The sequence below is a fragment of the Peromyscus californicus genome, unplaced genomic scaffold, assembly GCF_007827085.1.
Source record: "Peromyscus californicus insignis strain IS unplaced genomic scaffold, ASM782708v3 Scaffold_13__1_contigs__length_99412109, whole genome shotgun sequence".
Lineage (NCBI taxonomy): Eukaryota > Metazoa > Chordata > Mammalia > Rodentia > Cricetidae > Peromyscus > Peromyscus californicus.
The window spans coordinates 73,099,761-73,117,149 of NW_026294424.1; positions in this window are offsets into that span (position 1 = coordinate 73,099,761).

Consider the following 17,389-nt stretch of genomic DNA (forward strand, 5'->3'; position numbering starts at 1 on the left):
ATAATAGTTGCTATAGCGAATTAAATTCTTAGTGACTTCCTTGTAAATGCTTTTCCTAAAAGCTTCGCTCTTGCTCTTGACGCTCCCCATCACTATGAATAGACAATGAAAATGTAGTTCCTGTATACAATGGGATTTAAACACCTCTAAGCACAAGTGAAATTTGCATGTAAACAGATGGAGCTAGCAAACATTCGAGTTTGTGAGGTAATAAACACCAGAAAAGCAAACATCTCATGGCCTCACTCATGAACCTGAGAGTCAAAATGTTATGTTTTTTTTATTTTTTTAATTAAAAATAGATTCTTCTCTCCTACAATATATCCCCACAACAGTTTCCCCTCCCTTCACTCCTTCCAGCTCCCACTAACACACCTCTCTCCGAGATTCACTCCACCTCCATTTCCTCTTCAGAAAAGAGCACACCTCCAAGGGAAAACAAACAGGACAAAAGATGATACAAGATGTCAAGGCAAAAGCCCTCATATTTAGGCTGTACAAAGCAACCAAACAGGACACGAACAGTTCCAAGAGCAGGCAAAAGAATCAGGGATACACCCTCTCCCACTGTTAGGAGTTCCACAAAACACCAAGCTGACAGCTGTAACTTACCTATGGAGAACTTGGTGCAGACCCATGCAGGCCCCTTGGTTGCTGCTGCAGTTGCTGCTGCAGTCTCTGTAAGCCTGTATGAGCCCTGCTTAGTTGATTTAGTGGGCTGTGCTCTCCTGGTGTCCTTCATCCCCTTGTGTGTTTAATTCAGGATACCTGTTAAATATATTACACTAGAAATAGACTGTTTGTAGGAGGCAAAAGAAGAATCTAAAACGAGAGAGAGGATAATAGAATGTAGGTGATATGAAGGGGAAAAGAATTATAATGGGAAAGGAAGTTTAAGTGCGGAAAAGCATGGGAGCGTAAAGAAGGGTTTGGGGGTAATTAACACTAAGGATACTTGAAGAGCAAAATAGAAACTTACTGTATAAGCTTTATGCTGTGGGATGGTCTGTATGTCAAATGTGTTGCTGATTGGTCAATAAATAAATCACTGATTGGTCAGTGGCCAGGCAGGAAGTATAGGCGGGACAAGGAGGAGAATAGAGCGGGGAAGTGGAAGGCTGAGTGAGGGAGAGAGACACTGCCAGCCGCCATCAGGACAAGGAAGATGTAAAGTACCGGTAAGCCACAAGCCACGTGGCAAGGTATAGATTAATGGAAATGGATTAATTTAAGCTGTAAGAACAGTTAGCAAGAAGCCTGCCACGGCCATACAGTTTGAAACCAATATAAGTCTCTGTGTTTACTTGGTCGGGTCTGAGCGGTTGTGGGACTGGCGGGTGAGAGAGATTTGTCCTGACTGTGGGCCAGGCAGGAAAACTCTAGCTACAGCTTTATATATGTATGAAAGGGGAGATACAGATATAGATAAATTTATATAAAAGTGTTTAATTGGAGCTACATGCACAAATACATTCTTCTCGAAACCCAAGGGTTTCTAAATAAAACTTTCAGTAAAAGATATAGGTTCTCTCCTCTAGTTGTTGATCAGAGGTGTCCTACAAACCTCCCAGAACAATTCAGACTATACCCACTGCTCTTTTTTTTGCCCACCAGAACTTGATGGCAAAACCATATTGATAAAAACACAACAAATATAGGTTACAAGACATGGAGGATTAAAGCCTGTGCTGAACAGGAAGTTTCCTCCCTGCTTGCTACTTCTCATAGTATTTGATGGTGCTGCACAGGCTGCTAAGAGAAAGGAATTCAGCAATAGTCTTGTCCAGCTTGAACCTTATGAGGTGAAACATTGTCTACCATGGAAATACATACCCATGAGTACAATACTGACATAGATTATAGTGAGATTAACCAGCTGCTTTCTGATTGGATTTGAGTCCTACTCCACAGTAGGAAACATTCCTGGTACTGAATCTGTGACCAAGAACCAATAAAATTGGAGCTTACAGACCTAATATCATTTTCCTAAATGCACGAAGTATCATCATTTCTTTGAGATTCATTTCCCTCTACCTGTAGATTTTTGTAAGTCTATTACTTTATCAGGGACTTTTTCCTCTCAGTAGATGATGCATAAAATAGCAACACACAAATGAAAGTGCACATAACTCTTATATATGGAGTGCTCATCCACAAATGGGGCATCTACAGAGCACCCCTTCACCATTGATCAGAGGACATTACACAAGAGTGGAATGAAAGATTGCAAGAGACAGAGGTCAATTAGGAATGCACAGAACTAGTTTCTTATGACCAAGACATGGCTGCTGTAGTCACGATCTCACAGCAGCTGTAGATGCCTAAATAAGATGTGTAACAAGTTCAAAAAGTCACCATTCTCACATGGAACAGGAAGTTCTGTATGAGACCCACGAACTCTAAGGAGTTACGGTTTCTTGAGAAAGGAAAGTCAGATTTCTTTAAAGGTATGGCTCTTGAGAGTTCAATCATGCTCTAGTTGATGGACCCACACCCAGGTATCACAAGTGAGATTTGGGGGATCTTGAAAAAGGAAAACAGTGGATTTTGTGGGTGTAAGGAGTTTTGGGTGGATCTAGAATGTGTTAATGGAAGGATGTTGAAGTTTGAGGCATTCAACTCAGGTTATTGGCTTTGTACATCAAACAATATTATATGCTAAAGGATCTTCAATCCTATCTTTAGACTCATTATCATTTTATTTTGAATTTTCATATAAAATATCTTAAAGTAAATTAGTCAAATTTTGTGGAAAAGTGCTATGTTTCTATCTTATGTCTATGAATAATAGAGAATCCATATGATTAGAATCAGATGCATTATGGGAATGGGCATGTGCAGTGAGAAAACCCTTACATAATTCAAGTCTTCTAAATAAAACACAGGACTTTCCATGCTTTAATCTTTATCAACCAAACTGTACCTTCTATATTAATGATATTTATTGTTATTATTTTAATGAGTCTATTTATAGATATGTGTATGTGAATGATTTGCCCTTAGATCCAAAAAGCTAGTGTTGCTACACTGGAGGTGGAGTCATAGGCAGTTGTTAGCTGCCTTATATGTGTGCTGGTAATTGAAGTCAGGTTTTCTGCTACAGCACTGTGTGCTCTTGATTGCTAATTCAAACCCCACCCCCACCCCTGCAGCTTCAATTGAATTCCATAAAACAAAGTCCTAAATAATAACGGAAGCACGGGTATAAGTTTCAATATGTGCCCCGACCCCCCCTCCCCTGCCACTTGGAACAGCATTTTCTTCCTTGTTTGTGCTATGGCTTCGATCTTGAAAAGTTTCCTTTGCTATGTTGCAATTTGTGTGTGCCTTTAATTGAATGCTTTCAACTCTTCCTTTTCTTCCTTTCTGTTTTTAATATTGATTCTTCTTTCAGACAATACATCCCAACTTTAGTCTCCTCTGCCTCCCCTACTCCCAGTATTCCCCACTTTTCCACTCCCCGATATCCACTGCTTCTCCTCATCCCTTCAGAAATGAGCAGGCCTCCCAGGAATAGCAAACAAACAGGGCATAACAAGATGAGATACGAGTAGGCATAAACCCTCATATCAAAGCTTGACAAGGAAACCCAGCAGGAACGAAAAGGTCCCATAAGCAGACAGAAGAGTCCGAGACACCCCCACTTCTCTCAGATTTTACCCATAATCCAGGAGATCCAATGCTTTGCTTTCCAGGTTATTTGTGCCATTTGTCTGATTCATTGATTAATTCATTATCATCAAAGCAATTAGTCCAAGGATTTTAATGTTGTCACAATGAAGTAGTACATTTAGAATTCAGTTATCTTATAGATTCTGCTTTCTGATGACTTTTCCACATTTGTGTCAACTGGTGCCTACATCTGAATTATAGCAATCTTCTAAAATTAGACTGCTGTAAATGTCAGGGACATCTCTACAAGGCTCTAAATGGGAGCAGACAGCTCTAGTCTGAACCAGACTTTGCCTCTTTGTTCCACATGATAGTATTTCCTTCTATTTCCACTTCTATAAAATTCCCTTTTCTATAAATTCTTATATAATATTTCCTCTGGGCATAGGTAATGTTTGCATATGGACTTACTATATTCTTCGATCTTAAAATATCCTCAGTAATGTTGCTGAGAGTGTGTTTCATTCTGGATCTCCTTGACAAGTTGCTCAGCCCTTTCACAGAATCCTCAATGCACCTGCATGCTGGGTGGAATTCGATTTACTATGTTTAGTTGTGTCTGCAAAAGCCTTACTTAAACCGCTTAAAACTGGGAATTACCACATGCTTAATATCATAAGCAAATTCAGATGCCTTGAATTACAAGTGCATTAGACATTGTTCTTTCCCAAGTACTCAAGAAGTCTGGAAATATCTATTTTCTTATGAGTTAGTTCAAATGTCCTAAGAAATTTTTGTCTCAGTGTAAAATGCTGGAGGCCTGCTCCAGGAGGTTCAATGACCTGGGAGGGATGTGTGAAGTTGGTGCCATGAGGAAACTATGGCCCCCTATTGTTCAAGCAAGTTTGCCACTGATAGCTTGAACCGTCTTTATTTATACAGTTTCAACAGTTTGCATGAATAATTTTACAACAAGCTTTTATTTCCTAAGTTTCTAAAAATGGTTATGATAATTATCAGTTTGGTCTTTCCCTCTTCCAGCTCTCTCACCAGTAGCCATTACCTTTTGGATCTCTATCTCTACCGTCAGAAGCATAAACAGTTTTGCTGGCCACAAAGGGACTTTTCTAACTAGGCACACCTACAGGTAGAACAGTGTGCCGACAGCACATGAGGTTACAATGTCATTCAGCAAGAGACAGTTTTGTGTCTTGTGACTAATATTTACATCTGTACTGTCCAGTAGGGTCTGGGTTTTCAAGATCAACTTACCAGCCAAAGCAGGATCAAAACATTCTACATTGTGTGCTATTCTATCTCCTCTAGGGGCTTACCAGGTTTTTCCATTCATCCTGTAGGCAACATAACTTGGAAACTTTCTCTTAATAACTGGCATTGCTTATGCCTTGTTCTTATGTCTATCTCCCTTAACTTCTGGAGGTATTGGCACATTTATTAGAAATGAGGGAACTGTGGATTTCTATGATTCTGTTTCATTCCCTGTACATTCTTTGAATGTTCCCAGTAACTCCTTAAAGCTCTTATGTTTAAAACCATTCTTTCCAGAACAGGTATTCAAATATGTAATATTAAACTTCATGACCTACTTTGACTCATTCAGGCCAGCAGTATGTCCAGCATAGTGAACTCAGGGAGAGCACATAGCAAACACGTTTCTGGGTTTATGCTCTGAATTATGCATCAAACTATCCACAGGTCCTTGCCACCATGGATCAGGTTCTCCAGGTTTTTGCCAACAAGGAAAGCTGATTATGTTCTCAGGCCTTTTTCCCCAAAGAAGTCACATGGCTCCTGCCAGAAAAAGTCAAATAAGTCTACAAATGACACTATTTGAGTCTTCATAGGTGACCCGTGGACTGAGATTCCTGATTACCAAGAGAACTTGCATGCAGAAGGCCACTCAGGCTTTCCCCTTTATCCTTTTACCCTTCCCCTTGAAATTTCTCCTTAGTTACGATGACCTCACTACACCATATTATTTGAAGAAGTCCTTTACTCTCTCACTGAAACCTCATGTGGCTCTTTCTTTTTGCATCTGTGTTTCCATTCTCCCATCGACCTTCACAACTATCATTTGCATCCCTGAGACATTCATATCTCCTGTATTGTTCAAATACATTTTTAACATTTGAGCTTTTATAAATAGTTACACGACTGTGTGTGGCCGAGGACAACAAACACAGGGGTGTCTCTAAAATTCAATACACCATCAAGGCCAAGACTTAAAATATAAAACTCCAACAGCACTGGAAATTATTAACTCCAAAACTATACAAAAATCTTAAAGATTTGGTGACCTAATGGACTTACAATTGTAATTGTTATAACGCAGATAATAACTAAGAGTGCCAGAATGATTTTTCTTAGAGCACGAATAGAGAATATAGAATATAATTTGATAATGAGGAAGAAGGATCATATATGAAAATGAGGAAATGAACATTTCAATTTTGGATCTTTTTGACCTGGTAAAGTAGTGACAGGATTCAGTCATACATAAGACTCTTAGTAATAACCAGATATCATCATTGGTCCTTGTCTGTTCATAGGGATTTTGTACTTGAATTCATGTAAGCTAGAATTATATCTTCATTTTACTTTTATCCTGTTTAAATTTTAGATCAGTATTCCTACATGAATCTTCTTTCCTTTGGGGATCAATTATCAGCTGTTATCTAGCAGATTATTATCTCAATTTCAATCATTAATTTGCTTTAAACAGAGGAGGTAGTGAAAATTTTTAGAAAATAATTTGGATTTGATTATTAATTGGCTTACATTTTAAAAGGCCCTTGTTTACTCAGGAATGAAATTCCAGACTACTGTAATGTTCAAACTCTTCCTAATCTGTCCATCCCTCTGCCCTGCTTGCTCACCTTAACTTGGATCCTGCTGTGAGGCTTTCCTGAGCCTACAGTATCAACTACAATGTCCCCTATTCATTTTTCACACTGTACATACTGGGCATCTCAGAACTCCTTTACTCTGGGATCTTTGATGAATCATCATATCCTCTGCAAATGGGATGAAGTTGACTCCTTCTTTTCCTATTTGTATGTCTTTTATTTCTTTCTCTTGTCTTATTATTTCATCTTGCACTTCAAGCACTTTATTGAAGAGGAGTGGGGATAGTGGATAGCCCTGTCTTGTTTCTAATTTTTGTGAGGTTTATTTGATGTTTTTTTTTTTTTTTTTTGCATTTAGAATGAGTTCAGTTGAGAGTTTATCATAGCTAGCCTTTATCACATAGAAGTATGTTCTCTCTAGTCTTGTCCTCTCCAAATAAAACTATTTTATTAGTTTTATGTTAAACTTACTAGGCCACTGAATGCTTAGATATTTGGGACATTTGTTCCAACATTTTCTGGGTATATCTCTGATAGTGTTTGTGGTGATATTTTATTTGTGCTGAAATGTGGTGATATTTTATTTGTGCTTTAATAAATAAAGTTTGCTTGGAGATCAGAGGGAATAGCAAGCCATTTTAAGTAAACAAAGAAGTCAGGCAGTGGTAGCACACACCCTTAATCTGATCACTTATCAGGCAGGGTCTCTGTGTGTTCAAGGCCATACTAGGGAACAGAGCCAAGCATGGTGACACATGCTTTTAATCCCAGTGTCAACCATAGAGATTTGGTGGTCTGCACAGACAGACAGAAAGTGACAGAGCTGTGTAGGAAGAAGAAGTGATGTAACTGGGCAAAGAGAGCCAATGAGAGAACAGAACAGAAAAGGCATATAAACGCTGAGTATACAGAAAGAAGCTCTCTTTGGAAGCTGCAGAGTTGGTGATGTGAGGTTGGCTGGTGGCTTTTCCTATTTCCCTGATCGTTCTAAGGCTTTCACCCCTATATTTGGCTTCATGTTTCTTATTTAATAAGACCATTTAGAAATTCATCTACCAGTGTTCCTTGATTATATTGACATTTGACCTGGTAAACAGAGTTATACAGTTCATCTCACTATCTTAGATGGATGTAATCTAATCAACTGAAGGCCAAAGCAGAACAACCATATGAATCGTTCCTTGAGTGAGACGAAACTTCTTCAACTTAAGTAACTTCAGCTTAGACATTGATCTATACTTTAATTCAGAATGGAGTGGAGATATCACTTCTTCTTAGTCTTGATTCTGTGGGCCTTCAAGCTGGAAGTACACTGACAGTTCTTTAGAGTTACTAGCTAGCCAACCGAAGGTTTGAGGACCTTCCAAACTCCACAATAACCAGTTCAGAACTATTTATAATTTTCTTTGTCAGAAAAATACTTTAAAAAAAGTTATTTCTTCTATATTTTTGAGATTATAATTTAATTACATAAAATTTCCCCTTTTCCTTTCCTCTTTCCAAATGCTCCCACAAACCCCTCTTTTCTATCTTTTTCATTAATTGTTCACACACACACACACACACACACACACACACACACACACACACACGCACCATACAATTTTATCATGCTATACAATATAAAATGATACTTGTATGCATATGTTTTCAGGGCTTACCATCTGGTATTGGATAACCAATTGGTGTGCTCTTCTCTGGGAAAGACTATTTCTGCTGCTCTTAGCATCCCCCTTAGTTGCCTGTTGCCTGTATTTCGTTATGTAAGGTAAAGGGTTCATGGTTTTTCTTTATCCACACTACCATGTCTTTTGGCATTATCTTTGTTCAGCTCATATTTAGCCAATCATGTTGGCGAGACGTTTTGGGTGTGGTTCTGACATTCCCGAGAGATTTAGTCTCTCAGACAACTCTAGGCTCCCCTGGGTCTTTTAGTCGTTCAGCCCCTTCTTCCACAATGGTCCTTGAACTTTAGGACTCTTTTGGGGAGCCTAAGCCTTAGGGAACTCTGTATGTTGATTGGTTGTGCTTTTCCTTAATTATTTTCATCTATTGAAAAGACAAGTTTCCTTGATGAGAGGTTAGGATTTTGCTTATACATGGACATAAGGACAAATATTTGGAATGTAGTTGGAGATCATTCCTGTTTAGTAAAGTGATGACTGTAGGCTCTTTGAGATCCATGGCTTCACTAGCACTGGGTAGTTGGCTAAGAAGAAATCAGTACCAAGCATGGTTTATCTCTGGTTGGGAAGGTCTAATGTCTGACTTGAGAGCGCTTACCACTTTGCAGACTGGTTTTATTTCAATGTTGCACAAGCTATACTTATCTTTAAGGAGTGAACGTCAATTGAGAAAATACCTCAAGTTGTAGTACATTTTTTAGTGATTGATGAGGGAGGGCTCAGCCCATTGTGGGTGTTGCCATCACTGGGTTGGTGGTTCTGGATTCTATAAGAAGGCAGGCTGACCAAGCCATGATGAGGAAGCTAGTTAGTAGACTGCTTCTATGGCCTCTGCATCATCTCCAGCCTCCAGGTTCCTTCTTTGTTTGGGTTCCTGTCCTAACTTCCTTCTATGAGTAACAATGATAAGGAAGTATAAGTAAAATAAATCTTCTCTTCCATAAGGGATTTTGGTTGTGGTGCTTCATCACAACAATAGTACCCTTAACTAAGAAAACCATCAATATCAAGGTATATATTTAGTAGTGCTTCCTGAAGTTTATTATGCCATAGATACCATAGCTGTTAGGACTGTTGGTTCCTTTCCACATTTGGAAGTTTGTATACCATATTATGGTACCATTAAAGTTGGTCCCCAGGGAGAAGGATTTGTGGTCAGTTCTAACTCATGAGCCTGTGTCCCTGTGTCTGAAATGTATTGTACTTACCTTGCAATTCTGGGGAGCAACCAAGGGCAAAATCTCTAGGCTGTAATACTTTGAGGATCTTTTGGACATCCCTGAACAACAACTCAAGGGAAGTTGTCTGATGTTGGGGAGTTTCTCAGTTAGAGTTTCTATTGCAGTGATGAAAAAACACCATGACCGAAAAGCAAGTTGAGGAGGAAAGTATTTATTTGGCTTACACTTTAGCATTCCTGTTCATCATAAAGAAAGTTAGTACAGAAACTCAAACAGGGCAGGATCCTGGAGGCAGCAGATGATGCAGAGGCCATGGATGGATGCTGCTTACTGGCTTGCTTCCCATGGCTTGCTCAGCCTACCTACTTATAATACTGAGGACCAGCAGGCCAGGGATGGCACCACCCACCATGGGCTCGGCCCTCCCCTATTGATCATTAAATGAGAAAATGTTTTACAGCTGGATCTCAAGGAGGCATTTTCTTAGTGGAGGTGCCTTCCTCTGGTGATTCTACAGCTTGTGTCAAGTTGACACACAAAACCACACAGTACAAGGAGTTTACTTAGATTGTCTTTGTCTCTTGGAGTGAACATGGATAATTCAGATGATAAAGTTTAACTTAAATTATATAAGTATATTTATACACCGATTTATGTGCATTTCATGGTTTTTGTTAGGTAGATAGTTATTAGTATGATTTCTCATGACTGTTTAAATATATCTTTCTTGTTATTTTATCCTTCTCACTGTCTTCTGTATTTATATCCTTCGAGCCTTTGTAGTAAACAGGAATCCCTAAATGAGGGAAGACTTGAGTAAATGTGTATTTTTGCATGAACAAACTTTGTAGAGGTCTCTAAAACCACCTGACCCATGCTAAATCGCCAAATTTTACTTGTGTGGGGAAGGTTCTAGAAGTATAGTAAAGCTTTCTTTGGGAATCTGAGTATTCAAGTTTATGGAGTTTTATGTAGCTAGAGTTTTCCTGCCTGGCCCACAGTCAGGACAAATCTCTCTCACCTGCCAGTCCCAAGCCGCTCAAACCTGATCAAGTAAACACAGACACTTATATTGGTTTCAAACTGTATGGCCGTGGCAGGCTTCTTGCTAACTGTTCTTACAGCTTAAATTAATCCATTTCTATTAATCTATACCTTGCCACATGGCTTGTGGCTTACCAGTACTTTACATCTTCCTTGTCCTGATGGCGGCTGGCAGTGTTTCCCCCACCCAGCTTCCTGTTCTCTCAATTCTCCTCTCTGTTAGTCCCGCCTATACTTCCTGCCTGGCCACTGCCAATCAGGGATTTATTCATTGACCAATCAGCAATACATTTGACATACAGACCATCCCACAGCAATTTTTATTTATTTATTTATTTATTTATTTATTAATTATTTGTTTTTTATTTATTCAGGTTTATTATTCAGTGCATACCAAGACTGGCAACTGCAGCTTTCTCCCCTTGGGTACTTAGAGCCTGAGACTACTTGCCTAAAGATAGCTCCTACTCAGATTAGCTAATACTCCTCCTCGTGCTGTTCCTAATAAACATGGTGACATTCTGGCTTTTGGTGGTTAGAGAAGCCCATACGATCAGTTTCATTGTATATATATATATATATATATATATATATATATATATATATATATATATAAAATCATGGTTTCATTTCACACACACACACACACACACACACACACACACACACACACACACACACATATATATCACAGTTGCATTGTAAATGTGTCTGTCCTTTCCTCACTTCCTTACTTCTCTCACTCCCAGGGACACAGCATCCCTCCCAAATTATACCTCCCTCCACTTATTGAATTTACCTCATCTGATAACTCATATTGTGCTGTTCCTCTCTATTTTTCAACTACTCCATCCCTGTTGTGGACCTTTTTTTTTTTACTTTTCTGATTCTGAAGTTGCTCCACAATATGTATTTACTCATTTCTGAAGATTTGGAGCTAGGAGAGTCAGATGAGAGATAACATATGAAGTTTGTCTTTCTAAATCAGAGTTGAGTTAACTCACTCAATATAGTCTTTTCTAGTTCTATCAATTTGCACGAAAATTTCACTATTTTGTATTTCTTTAAGGCTGAATATTATTCCATCTTTGTATGTACCATGTTTTCATTGTCCATTTCTGTTGAAGGACTTTTAGATAGTTTCCATTTCCTAACTACTTTGGCTAGAAAATCAAGGGATGTAGCTGAGCATATATTGCAGTACAATGTGGAATCTTTCAGAGATATGCCAAGGGATCATATAGGTGGGTGATGTGGTAGAATTTTAGCTTTCTGAGAATTTTCCATTCTGATTCCAGAGTGTCTGGACCAGTTTGAAAGCCAACCATAACTGAATAAAGGTTCTCTTTTCACCAAGGGAACTTCTTCTTAATCCCTCAAGCACAGTATGAAAAATCATGTCCACAATCCAACACTCTTGTTCTTCATTCTCTCCTGTGAACTTTATTATGCAAAGGACACATGAATCTCAGCCTTAAAGTTATGTATTCAATACTCCAGAAACTCTTCCAAAGAATGTTAGCATTTATCAAACAGAGAAAAAGGCATATTTGACAACTAGAGATGAAAATGTGTTTATGTTTTACAGTTTTGATCATAAGAAGTCATGTATTAGAACTGAAAGTAAAATAGGGCTTGATTTTTAACCTGTCACTTTGCTGAAAGTGACTATCTTTCTAGGAGATTCCTGGTGGAAGTATTACAGGATCCCTGATACTGGGAACTCAAAGAACAGGTGAAGAGTAACTATATGTGAGCAAGACTGAACCAGGAAAACTACTGTGTTCAACTGGTTATTCAAACATATTCAGAGTGAATGGCGGCTAGGAAGAAAGGCAGATTCCTTGGACCTAGAGTTATGGGCTTTTGTGAGCCACCAGATGTAGTCATGAGAAAGACCTGCAGGTCTTCTGCAAGAATGTTATGTGCTCTTAAGCACTGAGTCATCTCTTTAGCACCAAGAGATGCATTCTTATCTAATATTTGGAAGAACCTGTCAAAGCTCCCATGACACATGTTGTAGTAGTTCAAATGAGAATGATATACATAAGTTCATATATTTGAATACTTGGTCAACAGAAAAATGGCACTATTTATGTCACAGAGGGTGATGATTGAGGTTTTAAAAACCCATGCCAAGCCCAAAGGCATTCTCTTTACTGTCTGGGGATCCAAATGCAGACCTCTTAGCTACTTCCTGAGCATCATATCTGCATGGATTCTGCCATGCTTCCTGCCATGAGAATAATGGACTAAACCTCTGATACTGGAAGCAAGCCCTAATGAAATGCTTTCCTTTATAAGAGTTGCCTTGGGCATGGTATTTCTTCACAGAAATAGAAATAAGACATTTGAAGAATTCAGTTCCTTGTGATTTGGGTTTTTTGCTATCTGTATTTTTTTGGTGATTGTCAACTAAATGTTCCTGCTGATGCTGTACCACACAGTCCCACTACACCACACACTTGTCTGTGTGTTTGTGTGTGTGTGTGTGTGTGTGTGTGCGTGTGTGTGTGTGTGTGTGTGTGTGTGTGTGTGTGTGTGTATGTGTGTGTATGGAGAGAGAGAGAGAGAGAGAGAGAGAGAGAGAGAGAGAGAGAGAGAGAGAGAGAGAGAAACTGGAAATTTCTATCTCATGATTTGAATTCTCCAGATTTATATCTCTTAAATGAGAAAACCTCTTTTTCTTAAAATTATTTCTTTTATGTTTTGAGACTATAATTACATTATTTCCCCATCCATTCCAACCTCCAAACCCTCCCAAACCTCTGCTCGCTTTTTAAAATTTATGGCCTCCTTTTTCATTAATTGTTGTAACATATGTGTATTTATAAGTATATACATACATTTTCCTAAATACCTAAATACAACCTTTTTAGTCTTTTAGGGTTAGTACTCTTTGTTTTTTTTTTTTCTTTTGGATGGTATATTTGCTTTTTTATAATTATTTTATGTATATACTGAGGTTATGTGGAATGCCTTCTATGTGGAGGTCTGAGCAAAATGTAGAGAAGTTATTTCTCTTTTTTTGCCATGTGAATCCTGGGGATTGAACTCAGACCCTGAAAACTGACCACAAATGCCTTTATTCTTTGAACTATCTTGATGGCCAGAGTATATTATTTTAATATTTTTCTTGGTTAAATCAGGGATACTAAAATATCATCTCCTTTTCTAAAGAGTACTATACCACAACACATAAATTTATCACTGGAACTATATGCTATTCTCTTTAGTATTTTTGAGTATATCAAATCCAAGCAGTTTTTCAAGCACATTTGTCATTGAAGACAACCTTATATTACAGTTATTATAAGTGCTATTTTTCCTTTATAAAAACCTCTTTGCTAAATATGTAGCTGATGCATAATGCATGTGTATAATCAAAGAAAAATAAGTGCTGTGTACTTTTCATTTTATTTTACGCAAAAATGCCAAATCAACTTCATTACTAATTGGTAAACAAGAAAAATATAATCAGACCATTATGCCTCACCTTACTTGTTGCTAGAAAAAAATGAGGATGCTTTGACCACAGAAAAGATTCTACCAATTAATCAGGCTGACTAAATGAAGACTGTTAAAATCTGGTTTCCACAACTGCTTCACTAAAGCACCAACTGCATTATAACCCCTTATCTCCATACAGTTCAGCTTTTACATCTTGTTTCATATTGCCATGTGTGCTCTTTCCTTTGCACTCTAAATAGCACAGGCATAAAAATTAGAATATTATATGTTAAAATAGAAGTTACCCATCCTTTAAAAGGTATGTGAAAGCATATTTGGGGAGTCACCTGCTAATGCTGCAATAGCTTCACATTTTCCCTAAAAATTTCACAGTCAACAGTCAGCTTCTTTTAAAATCATTTATCAGCTTCTCTATCTTCATATATTGAATTGTGTCCCTGGGAATGAACTTGAATTCTCACCATCTGTGTGTTGGCCAGGAATGTCCATAGTCCTTTAATATATAAATACATCCTGAATTTTTCTCATTCGTTCGGTAAGAGCTGTGAAGCACAGAAAATAGCATTTCAAAGAGGAACCACAAGGGATCATTTATTGCTCCAGTACTTTGAAAAATCTATGAAATTCCTTTATGGCTTCTTCATTATATTTTCAATGGAACAATTAGTTTGAGTGGCTACAAACACTGAATTTTCATGACCACATTAGCCTTTGAAGCCAAAATTATTGAATTCATTATTCTCTATGCAAAATATAGTGGGATGTGGTGAGTTTGCCATTAAAAGGCATAAGTTGCTTCAACTGGAAAACTAGTTGAGAGTTAATTTTCTAACAGCCTATCTGGTCACACTGTAAAACCCACACAGTTTGCATAATTTAGTAGTTTGTTCCAAGGATATATTTTTCGAAGCTTGAGAGCAGTAACTCTGGCCTTTTTAATATTTAGAAAAGCTTTCACCATGAGCAGTGCCATCTCAAGCACAAAAATACTCCCTTGAAAACATTGCTAGCATTTTCTAAATGTTGTAAGACATACTTGTGTCCATTCTGTTCAACCACTTATTATTATTACCTAAGAATTATTGAGGGCAGAACTCAAGCAGTAACTGAAATAGGTTTCCATAGCTAGACAAGGTAAAACTGGGGCATACTACCTTAAAATAATACAGCTTCATTCCATCTTCTGGAAATTACCTTTTGAAATTTGAATCCACACTTTTGAATTTTGGATATTTCAGGTAGCTGAGGGAAATTTTGAAAACTAAGGACTAGCACACACACTTTCTGTAAACATGAATATGTCACATATTTTTGTCTTTATTCAATATATTCTCTTGATTCTCTCTTTGTAGCAGAAAAGTTACCTAGCAACACTTTTGAAGTGAACAGGTTTGGCTATTTCAGTAAAACTTTATAAAATGACTGTTTGATGGAATTTGGGGGCTTAGTTTCTCAACCTGTGTTCAGAAAAGAAAGAATGAGAGAAAAAAGGAGAGAGAGAGAAAGAAAGAAAAGAAAAAAGAAAGAAAGTAAGAAAAAAGAAAGAAAGGAAGGAAGAAAGAAAGAGGAAAGAAAGATTCACTTATATAATTCATTGAGGCAAATATATTTCCTTGGTTGAAGGTAATGAGTCCATTAGAAAATGAACAAAAGACTATTTATCACATAATAACAGTGACACTGTCTGAAACATGCATCATTAGAGGTCCTGTTTCTGTGAAAACATCCTTGAATACATATTTTCTCAAAATTAGGTGGTTTTGCTTATTACACTCCTAGACAATATGGTATAGTTTACTGCTCCTAGACTACAAAAGTGTGTAGCATATAGCCCTACCAAACAATATAGTTAATCATCATGATGCAAAGCATTTATGTATATAGATATGTTTTTAATAAAAGGACTGTAAACTGCAGCCTAAATGGTGAACACTTGCATGTTAGTAAAGAGCTTTACTAACAAATGGGTAGGTTTGACATTGCTGGAGTTAAATCAGTTATCATACATCTACCGCATTGCTGTATATCACTGGAAACTTTGTATACACTATATGACTAAGCTACAGCAGTGCATGAAGGAATCCTTTCTCTAGAAATTAACCATATATGACTGTGACATTTACTTTGTAACTTCACTTGTTTAATGTTTTACTCTCTCTCTTTTTTTTTTTTTTTTTTTTTTTTTTTTTTTTTTTTTTTTTTTTTTTGGTTTTTTGAGACAGGGTTTCTCTGTGTAGCTTTGCGCCTTTTCCTGGAACTCACTTGGTAGTCCAGGCTGGCCTCAGTCTACACATAGGGTGGAGTACTGCTTCTTATAAATACACATAGAATATTAGGTAGATATATTAGACTGCAAGGGAGCAGCCCTCACAGAGCCTGTGGGTTTTTCTAAAGCACCATCCTTTATGCTATTCTTTTTATTTTTGAAATTAAAAAAAAATAAAAATAAACTGGGAGCTGTGGTGGGAGGTAGTTTCTAATGCCATCTGACAATAAAGTGGAGGAAAGGCAGGCAAGAGCTTTCCAACATCAGGTTTTTCTATCTCCATTTTGGGTACTTTAAACAGAAAAAGAACAAATTTACATCTCATTATCTGAAGAAAGACTATGCACCACCTTGAGATCTTCCATGTAAAATAGTAGAGATGATTAACCATAAATAAATACATAAATAAATAAATAAAGATTGCAAGAGTAACCCCAAAACTAATTATCAGGAAACTAATTTCATAAGCTTACGATAACTTCTAAGGTTCTTGAAAGCACAAATGATGTGAACTTTGTCTAAAATTAAAGTTATAATAAATGATACTTTATTAAGTAAAACCTTGCTGTCTGCAAATTTTTTCTTCAATGAATTTCCCTTCTTTTAAACTAACTAGACCCCTTTACTTGCCACCGAAGGTTAACTAGCAAAGAATTCAATAAGTGTAAGTTGTTTTATTTCATAGAGGAAATACCAACATTCACACTATATATTTTCACTTACTATGTAGAATTAAAAATATTTTCATTTCTGTGTATGTGTTTTATGTATCTATATGAATAGATATTTATATGTGTGCATGTGTGTTGATGTACACGTGTGTATGTGTGTGTGTGTGTGTGTGTGTGTGTGTGTGTGTGTGTGTGTGTACCTGTGGAGGCCAGAAAAGGTCTTCAGATTCGTAAAACTGAATTTACAGGTGATTAGGAGCCTTACAATTATTACTGGTAGGATGCTGGGAACTGAAGTCATTTCCTCTGGAATAGTGGGATATGCTCTTAATCTCTTTCTGCCATTCCAGGCCATTGTGCTGCATATTAAAAATTTCAAATATTACCACAAGTACATTTCTGCTTTATAATCTTGTACTCATGTACATACAGCCAATTTCCAGTAGTTCCTACTGATGTCATTCCTTTCTTCTGTTCCTGTCTGTGCCCAATTTGTTGTTCCTTATGGCGGTGTCAGAAATGTGATAAGGACCAAGACAAAACTCCAGATTTAGGATGTTCTCTCCAATGGGAAATTGACCATCACATGGAT